This window comes from Hippocampus bargibanti, linkage group LG08 (genome assembly GCF_051943395.1).
Source record: "Hippocampus bargibanti isolate YZ-2025 linkage group LG08, ASM5194339v1, whole genome shotgun sequence".
In the NCBI taxonomy this organism is placed as follows: Eukaryota; Metazoa; Chordata; class Actinopteri; order Syngnathiformes; family Syngnathidae; genus Hippocampus; species Hippocampus bargibanti.
Genome location: NC_142741.1, coordinates 2,436,367 through 2,455,836, shown reverse-complemented (window position 1 = coordinate 2,455,836; position 19,470 = coordinate 2,436,367). Strand labels below are relative to the sequence as shown.

At 38.3% G+C, this 19,470-nt stretch overlaps 1 protein-coding gene across 5 annotated transcripts in view; it reads right to left on the bottom strand.

Moving 5' to 3' along the window:
- Positions 1–19,470, bottom strand: part of xirp2b (xin actin binding repeat containing 2b) — a 51,945-nt gene that overhangs the window by 17,175 nt on the left and 15,300 nt on the right. For all 5 annotated transcript variants that reach the window (XM_089003261.1, XM_089003260.1, XM_089003263.1 and 2 more), the window contains exons 3-5: positions 19,289–19,468; positions 14,774–14,899; positions 4,480–4,522 (exon numbers count right to left, since the gene is read on the bottom strand). The gene's annotated coding sequence lies outside the window, so the exon portion shown is untranslated. The remainder of the gene's footprint in view (positions 1–4,479; positions 4,523–14,773; positions 14,900–19,288; positions 19,469–19,470) is intronic.

Genomic DNA, 19,470 nt, shown 5'->3' with positions numbered 1-19,470 from the left:
CCGCTGTACTGCCCATTTCATGGCTTGTCAAGTTTCTTCGCTGTGACGCGTCAATAACACCTGCAGTAATGCAGAGCGTGTTTGGAAGCAAGAATAAATCACTTCTCCCCCCCCCCCCCTTTTTTTTTTTGTGGCGGCATTTCAAATTGCGGAGTTAATTTTGTGTTTAGTCGCTGTATATTTCCCCCGCGGCGAAAACATCCATAATTTCAAAGCGAACGTGGCGACACAAATTCACATCAGGAAATGACCTACCAGGTTAAAAAAAAAGGTACGTTCTTTGTTAAGGAAAAAAAATGTAAAAAACAAGAGCTTAACAGATAGATTCCCACACAAATGGCCACCGCAGCCCCCCCCAGCCAGCAGGGTCCATCCAAATCCAAAGCAAATCCCAGTCAGCCTTTTGGAGACCAGCTCCAGCAGCGCCGTCCACCTTTGGCAGACCAGTGGGGAGTGACAGCTGATTTTATTTTGGAACCTCCGCCCACTCCCAAAACATGACCCTGCTCCATTTTTTTTCTTTTCTTGGGAGCCTCCCCTTGATGATAAAATCCAAAAGTATTTTCCCCCTCACAGATGCAGCAGGTCGCCTCTGTTGCATCATCACCTGATACAAATAATGTTTTTGTCGCCATAATTTCCCTCTCTGCATTTTGCAAATTGCATTATTTTCTCACAATCAACCCCTCATTCCATTTTATGATCTTTTTTATCCTCACAAGGGTCAAGGGGGGGGGGTGGAGCCTATCCTAGCTGTCTTCGAGCAGTAGGCGGAGTGGGGGGGGACACCCTGAACACCACCATTCGTGCTCACACTCACATTTACGGACAATTTAAGAATGTGGGAGGAAACCGGAGTACCCGGAGAATACCCACACGGGCCCGGGGAGAACACAGGAATGCCAAAACTGGAATCAAACATGGTCACCTTTGCATGGCGAGTCATGCTAGTCATGCCAATGCTAGTAACTAGTTAGTAACAGGAACAAACAATGAATTCTAACTACTAACAACAAAACAAATAAAACTAACCAACTAACCAGCCAACCAACCAACCAACCAACCAACTAACTGACTGACAGACTGACTGACCAACCAACCAACTACCTAACTAACTAACCAACCAACCAACCAACCAACAAGCTAGCTAGCTCGCTAACTAACTAACTAACTAACTAACTGACTAACTAACTAAGTAGCACGTAATGAGTAACCAGTAACTACTTGGTAGCTAGCTAACCAGTGCTAGTAAAAAGAATAACATGTAACAGGTGGGTAACTATGAACTACTAACTAGTAACTGAATAGTAACCGACTACTAACTAGTAACACATAACTAGTTATTAACCAGCTAACATTTGCTACTACTCCAGTTAGCAACAAGTAATATGTAACTGGCTAATAACTACTAACTACAAACTAACTACTGACCAACCACTAACTAAACAGTAACTAGTAACCAATTGACTACTAACCAACTAGTAACTGACGAGTAACTGATTACTAACTACAACCCACAACTAGCTAGTAATCCGCTGCCAAGTGCCAGTAACTAGTCAGTAACATGTAACAGGTTCATAACTAGGACTAACTAACAACTAACTTACTATTAACCAGTAACTAGTTAGTAGCTAGCTAACCAATGCCAGTTACTAGTCAGTGAAAAGTAATATGTTACTGGTTCACAAACTACGAAATACTATCTAGTAACCAATTAGTATCCAGTAACTATATAGTAACTAGCTAACCAGTGTTCATAACTAGCTATGCTAACTAGTTATGCTCACCATTTTGGATGTTTTTTGTGGTGTGACTCGTAATGCTGGTTCGAATCTTGGCTTGTGTGGAGCTTTTGGACACAGGCAAGAGAATTAAAGTACACCACTTACATGACATGAATGCAGCTAACGGGGTGGGTCTTCAGAGTGAATAAATTGCAGTCGCTGTCTGACTTCCTGTTCGAGTTGGAGGGGGGGGGGGCGCGGGCTATGGCTCTCAGCCCCCCCCCCCCCCCAATAAATACTCAAATATGTTTTCTGAAGAGACTTAAAAATGTGTACAGGTCCATCTTGGCTCACTCAACCTGCCGCTCTTATTATCGGTGAGCTTCTTTGTCGCGCCACTTGATTAAATAAGAGCGAGGCCTCGGAGCTGTTGACATCACGCTTGCGCTGAAACATGCCCCATGTTTGTCTCCCTCTATGATGAGATCTCGGGATGCAAATTCACAGATTCCTTATGATGTCATCAAACACAACCTTCCCTCTAATTATATTGCCTGTACCCGATAAATGTAATAATACTCAAACTAAAATAATAATAATAACAATAATCATCATCATCATAATAAATTTAATTTCTAAGCGCCTTTATACATATATATATATATATATATATATATATATATATATATATATATATATATATATATATATATATACACAGTAAAGTCTCGTTATATCGATATCGGATATATCGATAGTCCCGGTTATATCGATACTATTTCTATGCACGCACGGAGAAAATTACATGCAAACAGGGTCTGATATATCGATAGTCCCGGTTATATCGATATTTTTTTGGACTCCCTTGAATATCGATATAACGAGACTTTACTGTATATATATATATATATATATATATATATATATATATATATATATATATATATATATATATATATATATATATAACAAAAATATATATTATATGTATTATATTATAATCTCAATCAATCGATCTATCAAACGATCGCTATTGATCTCTATCAATCGGTGTTGATCTCTATCGATCTCTATAGATCCCGATCGATCTCGATCGGTCGATCCGACCTACCTACCTACCAACCTACCTACCTCCCTACCTATCGATCAAGATCGTTGTTGTCGTTGCCTACCTACCTACCTACCAACATGCCTACCTACCTACCTATCGATCAAGATCGAGATCGATCGACCGACCTACCTACCTACCTATCGATCAAGATCGAGATCGATCGATCGACCAACCTACCTACCTACCTACCTACCTACCTACCTACCTACCTACCTACCTCCCTCCCTACCTACCTACCTCCCTACCTATCGATCAAGATCGAGATCGTTGTTGTCGTTGCCTACCTACCTACCTACCAACATGCCTACCTACCTACCTATCGATCAAGATCGAGATCGATCGACCGACCTACCTACCTACCTATCGATCAAGATCGAGATCGATCGATCGACCAACCTACCTACCTACCTACCTACCTACCTACCTACCTACCTACCTACCTACCTACCTACCTCCCTCCCTACCTACCTACCTCCCTACCTATCGATCAAGATCGAGATCGTTGTTGTCGTTGCCTACCTACCTACCTACCAACATGCCTACCTACCTATCGATCAAGATCGAGATCAATCGACCGACCTACCTACCTATCTACCTACCTACCTAACCTACCTATCGATCAATCGATCGAGCGAGCAACCGAGCGACCGACCTACCTACCTACGATAGCTAGCGAGCTATCTAACTAGCTATCTATGTATGTGCGTGTATATGTAGATTTTTTGTTATTTGGGTGGTTTAAAATGTGTCTGCTTTCCTACTGACACACACACTGACGGCTTGGCATCCCTCCCGCCTCGTGCTACGGTGCGCGCGGCATGTGGACCGCCGACAGATGCGAGGCGGAACGCATGTCAATGAGCTCCATCTCTTCCAGATGACACCCAAGAAGTGAGGCGATGCATCGGAGGCCATCAAAACCTCCATTCATTCCCAAGCGCAATTTCATCATGTTCTTTATCGGCGCCCGCACTTAGCGCTGTGATGCATTTGGGATACTTTAAATGGCCAATTAAGCTTGAATTAATTAAATGATAATATGACTTTCTCGACGGGACGTGACTTGTTCATTATCATCCAGGCTTTTATCTTTTGACAAGCTGCTTCATGTCGACTTCACAAAACACCACACATAAAGAACGTCATATATTTTACACCAACGCTGCCGCTGTCCTCATACCTGATAGCTATCTAGCTAGCTAGCTATTAGCTAGCTATCTAGTTTCTCTTCGCTATCCATCTGGCGAGCTGGCTATCTATCTAGCTAATAACTAGCGGGGCTTCTCTCGCGGACTTTTTTTTTACGTTTATAACAATGTATACTAAAAAAGCTGACTGGCTGTTAGCTGGCTAGCTGTTGGCCATCTGGCTATCTATTAGCTATCCATTAGCTAGCTGTCTAGCTATTTGCTGTCTAGCTGGCTAGCTCTCGGCTATCTGGCTATCTATTCGCTATTTATTTGCGATCCATTAGCTGGTTTAGCTAGCTTTCTATCTATTTGAGTTACTTTGGGTTTGAGTGAACGCTGGCGCGTGTGGCTGCCGCTGCTCACCCACAGAAAAACTTTTTGAAACGGTTCCTCCATTTGCCGACCGACAATGACATTAGCAATGCAAATGAGCCCAGTTTGAAACTTTGATTACCTGTCAAGTCAGCGACCGTTCAGTATGCGCCTCCGTTACGGCTCTGTCGACAGAAAAAAATAAAATAAATTAGAAGGATTCGTCATCCGTAACGCTCGGTTCGGTTCGCTGCTTAGAATTCGGCACGGCATTCCCAATATTTGATAATAATATGATGTCTGGGAAGTGTAATGAAATGTGATTTATTTTATTCGTTTAGCGCCTTGAAAATGAGAGTCGACAGTGGTCGGGGGCATTTGGTGGGTGGGGAGAGGGACACTTTTGGCCTGCAAATTGCAAATATTGACGAATAATCAATATTCGTTACAAATGCATTTGGGGGTATGGGTTAAACAAAAAATAGATGTATTTGATAGCAGCTATAAATAGTTAAAAATCGATAGATAGCAGCTAGCTAACTGCCTAGCTAGTTAGATAGATAGTAACTATCTATCTATCTATCCATCCATCCAGATAGATAGTTAGAAACTATCTAGCTAGCTAGAGAGAGAGAGATTGATAGCAACTCTCTAGCTAGCTAGCGAAATAGATATATAGCAACTATCTAGCTGGCTAGCTAGTTAGATAGATAGCAACTATTCATCCATCCAGATAGATAGATCGATAGATAGCAAGTATCAAGCTAGCTGGAGAGATAGACTGAGAGCAACTGTCTGGCTAGCTTGAGAAATAGATAGATAGCAACTATCTAGCTGGCTAGCGAGTTAGATAGATAGCAACGAACCATCCATCCAGATAGATAGATCGATAGATAGCAAGTATCAAGCTAGCTGGAGAGATAGACCGAGAGCAACTATCTAGCTAGCTTGAGAAATAGATAGATAGCAACTATCTAGCTGGCTAGCTAGTTAGATAGATAGCAACTAACCATCCATCCAGATATATAGATCGATAGATAGCAACTACCAAGCTAGCTGGAGAGATAGATCGAGAGCAACTGTCTAGCTAGCTTGAGAAATAGATAGATAGCAACTATCTAGCTGGCTAGCTAGTTAGATAGATAGCAACTATTTATCCCTCCAGATACATAGATTGATAGATAGATAGCAACTATCTAGCTGGCTAGCTAATTAGATAGATAGCAACTATCCATCCATGCAGATAGATAGATCGATAGATAGCAAGTATCAAGCTAGCTGGAGAGATAGACCGAGAGCAACTGTCTAGCTAGCTTGAGAAATAGATAGATAGCAACTAGCTAGCTGGCCAGGTAGATAGATAGATATCAACTAGGTAGCTAGCATCTATTTATCCAGCTAAAGAGCGTGCACAAATTCACAATATGCGTCCCAGCTAATCAAATGAAAGTGATGAAATATAGCAAACTTCATTTTCAGTGTCTGGAATGTGTGATTTATTTCTCAATTATGAAGCAACCGTCGTCGAGGACTCGCACGCCTCGTTACCATGGATACGTCATCTTACGTCGTCAATTCCAAGGCCCTTCGCTCAAGGTACTTCATAACATCTTCAATCGAAGAAGAACAAGTCATACACCGTTACAGACGATTTAATTCTAGCGTACAAACCTGGCATCGTTTTTAGGAGCGGTAATGAATACGAGAGGTCAACCCGTTTCCATGGTAAACGCGTGAATAATGTTTTTCCCAAATGACATTGGAAATATTGAAGACGCTGAAAGACAAACTCGAGGATTTGTTTGCAAAGGCATTAGTCATGTTTCGAGACAATTTGTTGAAAACGCGGAGAGAATGAAAACCTGAAAGGATTCCATTTGGGAGATGGAACGTTGAAATGTTTATCATTTCAGTTTTAATGAGTTTTTTTGGGGGGTGAAATCAGGAGATAACAACCATTCATCATTATTTGCCGAAAAAAATAATTTGGAATTGTCTAACTAGCTAGCTAGTTAGCTATTATAGCTAGCTATTACCTAGTCATTAGACAGTCATCTATTAGCTAGCTAGCTAACTTGATCTATTTGAGTTATTCCCGGTTGAACGGGGTCACAGTTGCTGGCTACCCAGATAGCTATCTATTTGCTATCTATTAGCTGCCTACCTAGCTAGCTTGCTATCTATTAGCTAGCTAGCTAACTTGATCTATTTGAGTTATTCCCGGTTGAACGGGGTCACAGTTGCTGGCTAACCAGATAGCTATCTATTTGCTATCTATTAGCTGCCTACCTAGCTAGCTTGCTATCTATTAGCTAGCTAGCTAACTTGATCTATTTGAGTTATTCCCGGTTGAACGGGGTCACAGTTGATGGCTCCCCAGCTAGCTCTCTATTTGCTATCTATTAGCTGCCTACCTAGCTAGCTTGCTATCTATTAGCTAGCTAGCTAACTTGATCTATTTGAGTTATTCCCGGTTGAACGGGGTCACAGTTGCTGGCTAACCAGATAGCTATCTATTTGCTATCTATTAGCTGCCTACCTAGCTAGCTTGCTATCTATTAGCTAGCTAGCTAACTTGATCTATTTGAGTTATTCCCGGTTGAACGGGGTCACAGTTGCTGGCTAACCAGATAGCTATCTATTTGCTGTCTATTAGCTGCCTACCTAGCTAGCTTGCTATCTATTAGCTAGCTAGCTAACTTGATCTATTTGAGTTATTCCCGGTTGAACGGGGTCACAGTTGATGGCTCCCCAGCTAGCTATCTACTAATATTAATACTAATACTTCCTGGAGTGAACGGTGGCACGTGTGGCTGCCGCTGCTCACCCGCAGAAAAAATATCCTGTGACTGTAAATTGTCCTTGAGAGTTTTGAAAGGCGCTTATAAATGAAATGTATTATTATTATTATTATTATTATTATTATTATTATTATTGTTCTTATCTAGCTAGTTGGCTAGCTAGCTTGATAGATAGCAACAATCTATCTTGCTAGTTGGCTAGCGAGCTTGATAGATAGCAACAATCTTTCTTGCTAGTTCGGCTAGCTAGCTTGATAGATAGCAACAATCTATCTAGCTAGTTGGCTAGCTAGCTTGATAGATAGCAACAATTTATCTTGCTAATTGGCTAGCTAGCTTGATAGATAGCAACAATCTATCTAGCTAGTTGGCTAGCTAGCTTGATAGATAGCAACAATCTATCTTGCTAGTTGGCTACCTAGCTTGATAGATAGCAACAATCTATCTTGCTAGTTGGCTAGCTAGCTTGATAGATAGCAACAATCTATCTAGCTAGTTGGCTAGCTAGCTTGATAGATAGCAACAATCTATCTAGCTAGTTGGCTAGCTAGCTTGATAGATAGCAACAATCTATCTTGCTAGTTGGCTACCTAGCTTGATAGATAGCAACTATTTATCTAGCTAGCTCACCTTGGTGGCAACAGAGGATATATTTAACAGCTGACACTCTTGACACTCAATATCGGCACTAAAAAACACCACGGACACGCTTAAAGAAATCTAAAAATAAATGTGTCTCAGGTGACAAAAGAAAAAGCCTCATGACTTTAAGTAGGTTGACCCACTTTGCAGTCGTGACACTATATGGTGGAATGGTTGTATCATTTGGACGTCATGTATAAAGGACGTGTTTATTGTACGTCAAGTAAATGATTTATGGCATAGGGGACAATCGTCCCAAATGGGGTCTGTGTGACCGGTCCATGATTTCAAAGTTAAAAGACAAACAAACTATTTGGGAGTTGTGTCAAGCCACTTGACGCCTTGACAGCTTCTGTTCACACGTGGTGTAAACGTGTCACCGTCTGCTTAAAGGACAACCGACACCAATTTTTTTGTTTCCATAACTGACATCAGAAAAACGTTTTATAGCATCTAAAATACCCAAAACACGCAGGCTGCGATGCAAAACACCAATAAAAATGAGTTCAAGTGTCCCAAAACGACTTCAAAATGACCTTGGAGATGCAGAGTTTCAGAGGGTCCCGCCCCCTGGTTCGTGACGTCACACAAGGACGTCTCGCCTTGCTCTAGAATCAAAACAATGGCTTCAGATTCGGAGAAGATGCTTTCTTGTTACTCATCCAGTTATGAATATGATTCAAATAGTTCCGAAGAGGAAAGCATACATGTTTGCAACCGATTAAAAAAGTCTTCCCGTATCAATTCGAGCACTCCAATGTAGTGTTAAACGGGCCTTCAAAATAAGATACACCGCAAAAACGAGTACAAAGTTTTTTGCTCATTTTGCCTAGACAAGTAAGTCATAGTAATCTGGTAATTTTTCATTTTTCAAAATAAAACATAGTTCGGACTCAGATAATAAATAAAACGGAAATTATGTAAATTATGTATTCTTTCTGCGCGGCCCGGTACCAAATGACCCACGGACCGGTACCGGCCCGCGGACCGGGGTTTGGGGACCTCTGGGCTACGGTACATCTTCACACACACACACAACATCTTTCAGTCCAGCAAGCAACAAAAACAAGATGAAAGTTGGTCTCCCTTAACAAGCATCCAGTGTCGGACCTCAAACGGATGAAATCATTTTCATCCCTCTACATATTCTTTTTTTTTTTATTTTTAATATCATATTTCTGTTTTTCTTTTAATTCCTGCTTTGCGTTGCTCATAGAGCCCATATATCGAACCACAATAAAAATTTTAACATTGACCGAAAAGAGCTCTAAAATCTTGACTGCATTCTTTTCATAAGCACCAACGGACCAATAGTGATTTATTTTTCAACAAAACTTGATTAGACTGGAGCGCATATTATGCAAATATGTATCATGCTTAATTAATCTCCCATTGCCGCAAAGGGGGGGGACTTGCAATGTAAGCATATTAAATCATAGGTCACGTTGCCATGCAGAACCAGTTGTGGTTTAGAGATTAATAACAAGACGGGCTGCTGGGAGCTGAGCATTAATCCGTGTTGTATTTCTTTATGTATTTATGTATTTATTTATGATTATTGATACAGGATTAGCATGGCGTGTTTGGATTGAAATTCTTTGGGCGATTTATATTCGCTCTCATTAGAAATGTTGCTTGTGATCCATGGTGGTTGTTGTATTCAAAGATTGCTATCTATTAGCTATCGATTAGTGCTATAGCTGTCTAACTGGCTAGCTATCTAGCTAACTATCTATTAGCTATGTTCTTGAGAGTTTTGAAAGGCGCTTATAAATAGAATGTATTATTATTATTATTATTATTATTATTATTATTATTATTATTATTATGTATATTCATGTATTTATTTATTTATTTTTTATTTATGCATAAATTCAATTATTTATGCATTTATTTATATATGCATTATTTTTTTCATTGCTTACATTTTTAATTATATTTATTGTTGATTTATTTACTTGTTTATTTGCTTATTTATTCATTTTTATGTCTGGTTATTTGATTATTGTTTTTATACACTTCCGGGTTGAGTAAACGCCGGCGCGTGTGGCTGCCGCTGCTCACCCGCAGAACAAAAATATCCTGTGACTGTAAAGTGACTTTGAGAGTTTTGAAAGGGGCTTATAAATGAAATGTATTATCTATTAGCTATCTATTCGCTAGCTAGCTTGCTACCTATTTAAGTTACTTCCAGGTTGAGTGAACGCTGGCGCGTGTGGCTGCCGCTGCTCACCCACAAAAATAACATATCCCGTGACTGTTAAGTGACCTTGAGAGTTTTGAAAGGCGCTTAGAAATGAAATGTATTATTATTATTATTATTATTATTATTATTATTATTATTATTATTATTATTAACTGTCTGCACTGGGTTCACCACGTAGAGAGTTTTGAAAGGCGCTTATAAATGAAATGTACTATTATTATTATTATTATTATTATTATTATTATTATTATCTGTCTGCACTGGGTTCACCACGTAGAGAGTTTTGAAAAGCGCTTATAAATGAAATGTATTATTAGGCGCTTATAAATGAAATTTATTATTAGGCGCTTATAAATGAAATGTATTATTATTATTATTATTATTATTATTATTATTATTACTATTATTATTAACTGTCTGCACTGGGTTCACCACGTAGAGAGTTTTGAAAGGCGCTTATAAATGAAATGTATTATTATTATTATTATTATTATTATTATTATTATTATTATTATTATTAACTGTCTGCACTGGGTTCACCACGTAGAGAGTTTTGAAAGGCGCTTATAAATGAAATGTATTATTAGGCGCTTATAAATGAAATGTATTATTATTATTATTATTATTATTATTATTATTATTAACTGTCTGCACTGGGTTCACCACGTAGAGAGTTTTGAAAGGCGCTTATAAATGAAATGTATTATTATTATTATTATTATTATTATTATTATTATTAACTGTCTGCACTGGGTTCACCACGTAGAGAGTTTTGAAAGGCGCTTATAAATGAAATGGATTATTAGGCGCTTATAAATGAAATGTATTATTATTATTATTATTATTATTATTATTATTATTATTAACTGTCTGCACTGGGTTCACCACGTAGAGAGTTTTGAAAGGCGCTTATAAATGAAATGTATTATTAGGCGCTTATAAATGAAATGTATTATTAGGCGCTTATAAATGAAATGTATTATTATTATTATTATTATTATTATTATTATTATTATTATTAACTGTCTGCACTGGGTTCACCACGTAGAGAGTTTTGAAAGGCGCTTATAAATGAAATGTATTATTAGGCGCTTATAAATGAAATGTATTATTATTATTCTTATTATTATTATTATTATTATTATTATTATTATTATTACTTTTTGAATGATGTCTGCCATCTAGTGGCTAAATCTAGTTAGCACATTATTTTAATGACTTGGCAAAAAAAAAAACCAAACATTGAATGACATTTAGATGTCACAAATTCGATGGCGTTGAATGACTCTCCCGCCTCTTAAAGACTTTCCTGGACGCATCGTTCAGCATCAAATTAAACCACGCACACTGAGGGAATAAAGCGATCACAATCACGGTGAGCTACACAAAGCCTTCTCTGCAGCCCACACGCGTTCACAACCCTGCTTTCATTATTGATGTCACACACTGGTTGCAAATGGAGGTGTGAAACGTGTCGGTCCGGGATGCTAATATGCTTCATTGGCTCCTTTGACGTTCACGCTGATTCCTCCGTGGCCCGGCCGAGAAGATGATTGACTGCTGCGCGCAAGCTCATTTATAAACGTTGTCATGGAAACGGTATCCTCCCCAGCGGCGGACGAAGACATGCTGTCTCGTCAAAAGCGACGATAATCATGCGTTTATGTTGCTTCATGCTAATTTACGCTGAGAAATGAAATGTATTATTATTATCATCATCATCATCATCATCATTATTATTATTATCATCATTATTATCATTATTATCATAATTAACATCCAACTCACTATTCTCAAAAGGCAGATACTAATGAGGAAATAGACAAATAATAATAATAATAACAATAATAATAATAATAATAATAATACATTTCATTTATAAGCGCCTTTCAAAACTCTCAAGGTCACTTTACACTCACAAGATAGGTTTTTCTGTGGGTGAGCAGCGGCAGCCACAAGCGCCGGCATTCACTCAACCCGGAAGTAACTCAAATCGATAGAAAGCTAGCTAGCTAGCTAATAGATACAGTAATAATAATAATAATACATTTCATTTATAAGCGCCTTTCAAAATAAAAACAACAAACAAAAACTAATACTTGCTATCTACCAAGCTAGCTAGCCAGCTAGCTAGTTGCTATTTATCTGTCTCTCTAACTAGCTAGATATATGCTACCTAGCTAACCATTGTTTCTCTCCAGTTATTCGTCCAGAGTCACATGTGCAGTACATGGTGGAGTAAATCCTTAATCATAATAATAATGATAATAATAATAATAATAATACATTTCATTTATAAGCGCCTTTCAAAACTCTCAAGGTCAATTCACAGTCACAGGCTCAGTTTTTCTGTGGGTGAGCAGCGGCAGCCACAAGCACTAGCGTTCACTCCACCCGGAAGTAACTCAAATAGATAGAAAGCTAGCAAGCTAGTTAATAGATAGCCGATATATAGCTAGCTAATAGATAGCTAAGATTGTTGACAATACATTTCATTTCTAAGCGCCTTTCAAAACTCTCAAGGTCACTTTACACTCACAAGATAGGTTTTTCTGTGGGTGAGCAGCGGCAGCCACACGCTCACCCAACCCGGAACAACTCAAACAGATAGAAAGCGAGCCAGCCAGCCAATAAATAGCCAATAGATAGCAAGCCAGGTAGATAGCGAATATGTTCCTTGACTCAAATAGCTAGCTAGCTAATAGCTTGCTAGCTAACATTATTTAGAAATACAGTTTATTTTTAACTAACGAAAATCAAGAGAAAGACAAGTCTTGCGAATCAAATCCTCAGCATCGTCCCTGCGGCGAGGGATGAGCCCGCGCTGCCAACGCGGAGGTCAGTCGAGAGAACCACTGAACCGTTTGCAGATTTAATCAGCCAATTATCATAAAACTGTGTAGAGGGGTGGCGCCCGGGTCAAGGAAAAAGCCCATTACATACACAACGTGTGTGTGTGTGTGTGTGTGTGTGTGTGTGTGTGTGTGTGTGTGTGTGTGTGTGTGTGTGTGTGTGTGTGTGAGGTAATGATCAAGTGTGTGTTTGTGTGCGCCACACAAACAGTGTTACTTTGCAATGATTTACCACTGCCACCTAGAGGACATGAATGGAACAGTATCAGTGAATTAGCCTCCACTCCCTCACACAAGCTAAAAAAAAAAAAACAAAACATTGGAGGTCGACACGGGTGTCAAAGACAAGGTCCGGGGGCCAAATCTGGCCCACCAGATCATTTTATTCGGCCCGCGAAAGCAAATCAAACGTGTGAAATTCCATGATGCTAGCTTAAGTCCAAACCATAATTTCAAATTGTCCCATATAATTATATATGACGACAATGAGGTTAAAATCTTAGCGAAAGAAAATAAATGGTTTGAAAGGGGAGTAAAAGAAGCTCTTTTCATAAAACGGCAAAACCCTTCACTAAATCGCCATGGTAGGGTGAGGTTTAATTTGGATCGTTCGTACAACAGACTTCTTAGGAAACATAGGCTTAGTTATGCTGATGAGGTGATACCAGAGCAAATGGGGCAATCAGGCCAGTCGTAGACCTCATACTCAGGCAGGACAATAGAAGTAATCAGTCAGGACAGTAGAAGTAATCAGTGTTGCCGCAGGGAGTAGTCCTCTGCTCCCCCCCCCAACCTTAGGGCAGGGACCAATCATAGAGTCTGGCACCGCCGCGTCTGGACAGTTGAGATATATATATATATATATATATATATATATATATATATATATATATATATATATATATATATATATATATATATATATATATATATAGGGCCGAAACTACCAGCAAAAGTCTTTAGTTCGCTGACGAAGCTTCTTGGATAAGAAGCGAAACGTCCGACACCTTCAAAGAAGTACAAATGACGGCTGAAGAAACCTTTTCATCGATGGACCACTCCCGTACGACCAAGAGCTTACACAGACGAAAAAATAACTAGTTATGCATTTTTAATTTCTATTTTTAGCTAGTATCATGGAACTTGACATGCTTGATTTGCTTTCGCGGGCCGAATAAAATCATGTGGCGGGCCAGATCTGGCCCCCGGGCCTTGACTTTAACACCTATGGTGTACAATGTACATGGAGTGGCCACTTGTCAGTAAGCCACAATATTAGGTGTTCTTTGTAGAGGATAAAGAATCGATGTCTGTTAATATTTTTAGTTTTTTTTTTTTTTTCTTGACTTCGAATTTGAACACTACTTATAGTTATTCTGTATGCGATATGTGAAGGAGATTAAAGATTGTAATGGTTTATCCAAATTCATAACAGCCCTTGACAGGAAGCCGTAACTACAATATGGATCGCGGCCCAAAAAATGAGTTTCATACCCCTGGTCTAAGATAATAAGAGCATACAATTGCACCGATTGGATTTTTGCAGATTTTTTGACAACTACATTTAGCGACATGATCATCTGGCACACGTTGTGTGAATATGGTCAAAAAAAGCTACCTTTAAGTATCCCAAAATTCTATTTAACATCACCAAGGCGACTGAATATGTTCACAATCAATAACAAGGTGATTATACTTCAGCCATCACAGGGAAAACCTTAACGACAGTCATGATTCAAATGATTTTTTTTTTTTATTACTAGAAACGATTCCCTGCAGCAAAAGCCATAAAAAAAACAAATGACCATTCGTCATTGTGAATGAATAAAATCAATATGTCAGAAAAAGTCTTTGTTGTAGGTATATAAATATAAAATTTGATTATTGACTGCTACTGATAATACTTCAAGTGTATAACGCAACAAATGTACTCACCCCTCGTTGATCCCAAATGTGGAAAATTCCTCTTTAAAAAATATTCCCTCTGGGATCAAGTGGCTTGTTACTCGTTTCTTTAACGCACTTTTCACAGACGTGCAACTTTATCACGGAGGATGACGGCTGTAAAGAAGAAGAGAACGCAGGTCACCACACGCAACAGGCTTCCGCTTTCTTTGCAGCCTAAGAAGCCGCTCTTAACGGTTTTAAAGGACAAGCGACACCATTTTTTTTTTGTTTCAGAAAAACGTTTTATAGCATCTAAAATACCCAGAACACGCATGCTGATATTTTTAGTCAAATGCAAAAAAAAAAAAACAATAAAAATGAGTTAAAGTGTCCCAAAACTACTTCAAAATGACCTCGGAGATGGTGAGTTTCAGAAGGTCCCGCCCCCTTTTTCGTGACGTCACGCCAGGACGTCTTGCCTTGCTCTAAAATCAAAACAATATCTTCAGATTCGGAAAAAGATGCTTTCTTGTTACTCATCCAGTTATGAATATGATTCAAATAGTTCTGAAGAGGAAAGCATAAATGTTTGCAATCGATTAAAACAGTCCTTCCGTATCAATTTGAGGCGTCTGGACTCCCCAATGTAGCGTCCCAGAAAATGCACAAGATGGCGCCCAAGCTCCGTTGGAAATGGGCTATATTTGTCTGGTAGGAATTTGTATCAACTAGTATCAAATAGTAGTCTTGGTGCAAAACACAACGATTCACCATGGCGTTATTTATGTGTTTTCCTTCTAATTTCGCCATCAACACAATGTTTTCAGACCAAACAAAGTACCCAAAATGCATTGTGTGTCAGGGGGCGTTCCCTCCGTGACGTCACATCAGGAATCGTCACCAACTCAAAAACAAGACTTCCGGAATATTCAGCGCGAGTCTTAAAAGGTAAAATATAGCTATATGCGGTGGAATCTTTGTAAAATACGCTCAGTAGAAGTCATTTGAAGTGATTTTACAAATCATGGACACAACTTGTGTCTGTCAACCTTTAAAGGGTCCGCACTTAGGGGTCCGAAAAGTGAGTGTGGTAAACAGTCATAACATACGCCAGGAGACCGTCATGTAATACAAAAAAAAAATAATAATAATAATAATAATCAAACTGAGCTGTTTATGACTAATTTCTCATCTGTCAAAACCTTTTATTTTTAACAAAGTGACTATGTTGAAAGACACCGGATGAGCTTTGTTAACTTGAGAGAGTTGCATTATTCAGATGAGGCCACAGTGGAGTGTCATGTAAAGCCTGTTCGCTCATCCAGGAGCCATCAGCTTACACGGATGGAAGATCACTTTCCCCCTTTTACACAAAAGGAGCACTCCTGTTGCTGGTTTGTTTTGCTCTATCCGAGAAACTTCAGTGGGCTTGAGATAGCACATGGAAAATTTGTATCAAGTATTTGAGAAGCTAGAAGAAAGGACTTTCCAAGTTACGTGACTGTCAAGATCCATTGAACAAGTTCAGAATGTTTCTAAATATGAGCTGCATCGTTTTGGGCAATGTTATTTATAATCTGTTTTTTTTTTTAATCTCGTGTCGCTACATAACTAAAATCTCATTTGTCATGGAATTTGACCATAAGATAAAGTACAGTACAATACAGTGCAGTGAGACCTCAACCTACGAACTTAATTGGTTCCCAGACTGAGTGTGTAAGGCAAAAAGTGTGTATCTCAAAAAACAATTTCCCACAGGAAAACATTAAAATGGGAATAATCCGTTCCCGGGTTTCCATAAAACATACTTTTCAATTAAATAAGCCTTAAAATTACACACAACATACCTTATTCTATGTATAATAAATGTGCTAATGTATTGTAATGAAAGAAATAAACTGTACTGTATAATAAAGTCACTTTATTTGCATTTGTGATGCTCATTGATGGCTTGATGGAATGGCGTTGGAGGTCGAAGGTCAAAGGGAATTACTGTTTGGAAAGAGAGGCGCATTACATGAGGACTATAATTAAAGAAATGAACTGTGCTGTAAAATAAAGTTTTATTTACCTTTTTGATGGTCGTTGATGGCTTATGGAAGGAGAGTCACCTTCCATAAGGACTGTTGGTAACTTAACCTCTGGTGCTGTTCGGTCGTGTGCTTCCGCAGAAGATCACTCCGCCAGCCGTGGTGGGTGTGTATTATGAAAATAGTGCTTATTATAAGGTTTAATTTTCATAAATTTGACGTTTGTAAGATGAAAAGTTTGTAAGTTGAGGTCTCACTGTACTGGATAATAGTTATGGCTAGCTTCTTTCTAGCAGAACTCTACCACCATCTAGTGTACGATAAATTAATTACATCCATTTTCCAAACTCCATTCTCCCGTACGTGAATAATGAATATCTGGTCAGTTTAAATGTAATTCAATAAGTTGACCAAAGGGTGGCAGTGTGACGCAGGAAAACACTCAACTGCCAAAACAGAACATTTTGTTCTTAGGAGAATAGCGGAAATACTGTCAACCTGAATCTACAGTGTCGACACTGTTGAAAGACAAGTCGTATTAATTTAATAACACTGTATTATTGTGGTGGAGAAACGCATTACATCGCAATGAGGGGTTTGTGGAAAAGCCAAATTACACAACCAATTACCAAATTTTCAGGGAATAGGCGGCTTCATAATAAAAATTAGAAATAAATCAATTTCTCTCGGACAATGGTGTCAGTCGCGGTTGATCAATGCTAATGTTGCAGTTATTTACTTTGTCACTGGTCCCCATTAAATTGTGAAAGTGTATTTAATAAATATTGCATTATGTCATTGCTTGTTTTGTGTTTCTTTTTGTGACTTTAATAATAATACATTTAATTACTAAGCGCCTTTCAAAACTCCCATGGTCCCTTTAGCGTTCCATCGTCAGCTAGCTAACTTGCTAGCATAGCCAGACAGATGACAACTGTACTGAAATAAAAGTACAGCAGGGAAAAGATACTCAAATAAAATCAACAAAAAAAAACACGATACAGTGTAATATTTTAATCAGTACATTTAAAAGTAAAAATGGTCTAAATAGCAAACAGGAAAGTAAACATTATTTGATATTATTTATGTGAAAAAAAACGTACTTTTAATACAGATTCTAATTTTCACATTTAGATGATTTCTCATTGAAATGTCATGTTGGATTTTTTAAATTGTTTTTTAAATACCAATTTTGATGAATTATCACTGGAATTTGCTTGAGTGAACGCTGGCGCGTGTGGCTGCCGCTGCTCACCCAAAGAAAAACTGATCTTGTGACTTTAAAGTGACCTTGAGAGTTTTGAAAGGCGCTTAGAAATGAAATGTATTATTATTATTATTATTTTTATTCACTTTTTTTATTAGCTTTTTTTAAAATTGACAACAGTTTCTTCACACGCAAAACAAAATAACAAACCAACAAAAAAAAAATCAATGAAATTTTTTTAAAAAATCGTCTATTTGGTTGCAATATTTTTCCAGATATTTTTCAACGTCAAAACCTCGCGAATTTTAAACTAACAAAAGCGGACAGCATTAAACACTTGTCTGAAATGTGGGGGGCCAGGGATGGAATATCTTGCTTCCATTAATCTGTCGCGTCATCATGTTAATGTCCCCTATTTTCACATTCCGCCATGCCGCTGCATGTCCATGTTTCAAATATCCCAATTATTATTTTTTTTGTATTTGTAGGCTGAGCCTATTTTGGATTTGGATGAGCACTATATAAATCAATATGTATTGTATTGTATTGTATTGTATTGTGTTGTATTGTATTGTATTGTATTGTATTGTATGGTGTTGTGTTGTGTTGTGTTGTATTGTGTTGTATGGTGTTGTATTGTATTGTATTGTACTGTATGGTGTTGTATTTGTATTGTATTGTATTGTATTGTATGGTGTTGTATTGTATTGTATGGTGTTGTATGGTGTTGTATGGTGTTGTATTGTATTGTGTTGTGTTGTATTGTGTTGTATGGTGTTGTATTGTATTGTATTGTATTGTATTGTATTGTATTGTATGGTGTTGTATTGTATTGTATTGTATTGTATTGTATTGTATGGTGTTGTATTGTATGGTAATTGTATGGTGTTGTATTGTATTGTATTGTATTGTATTGTATTGTATTGTGTTGTATGGTATAGTATGGTGTTGCAAGGTGTTGTATTGTATTGTATTGTATTGTCTGGTATTGTATTGTATGGTGTTGTATGGTGTTGTATTGTATGGTATTGTATTGTATTGTATTGTATATTGTATTGTATTGCTTATTACGATACTATTTCTATGAACTCAAGGAGAAAATTACATGCCCGCAGGATCGGATATATCGATAGTCCGGTTATATCGATATTTTTTCCGACTCCCGAGAATATCGATATAACGAGACTTTACTGTAATGCAGTTTTCTGATGTTGGAAACAAAAGTAAAATGTCTTGAGTCCAAATAATAACGTTGCCAAGTAAAAAGTGCAGAAATTCACTTCAGCTTCAAAAGTAACGCAGCATTTGTTCATTGTAATCGCTCACCAAGATGGAAAAGGCGCACAGGTTTGTGAGCCTCTGCGGCTGATTCCTGCTATCTGAGCTCTGATTGGACGGAGGACGTCACGTGGCCCAGGAGGGAGCCTGTCAGTCTGATGCCGCACCATTGTTCCCCGGCAGCCGGAAGGAAAGCTGCTGCGACTCCCCCGCTGCTGCCTGCCTCCACT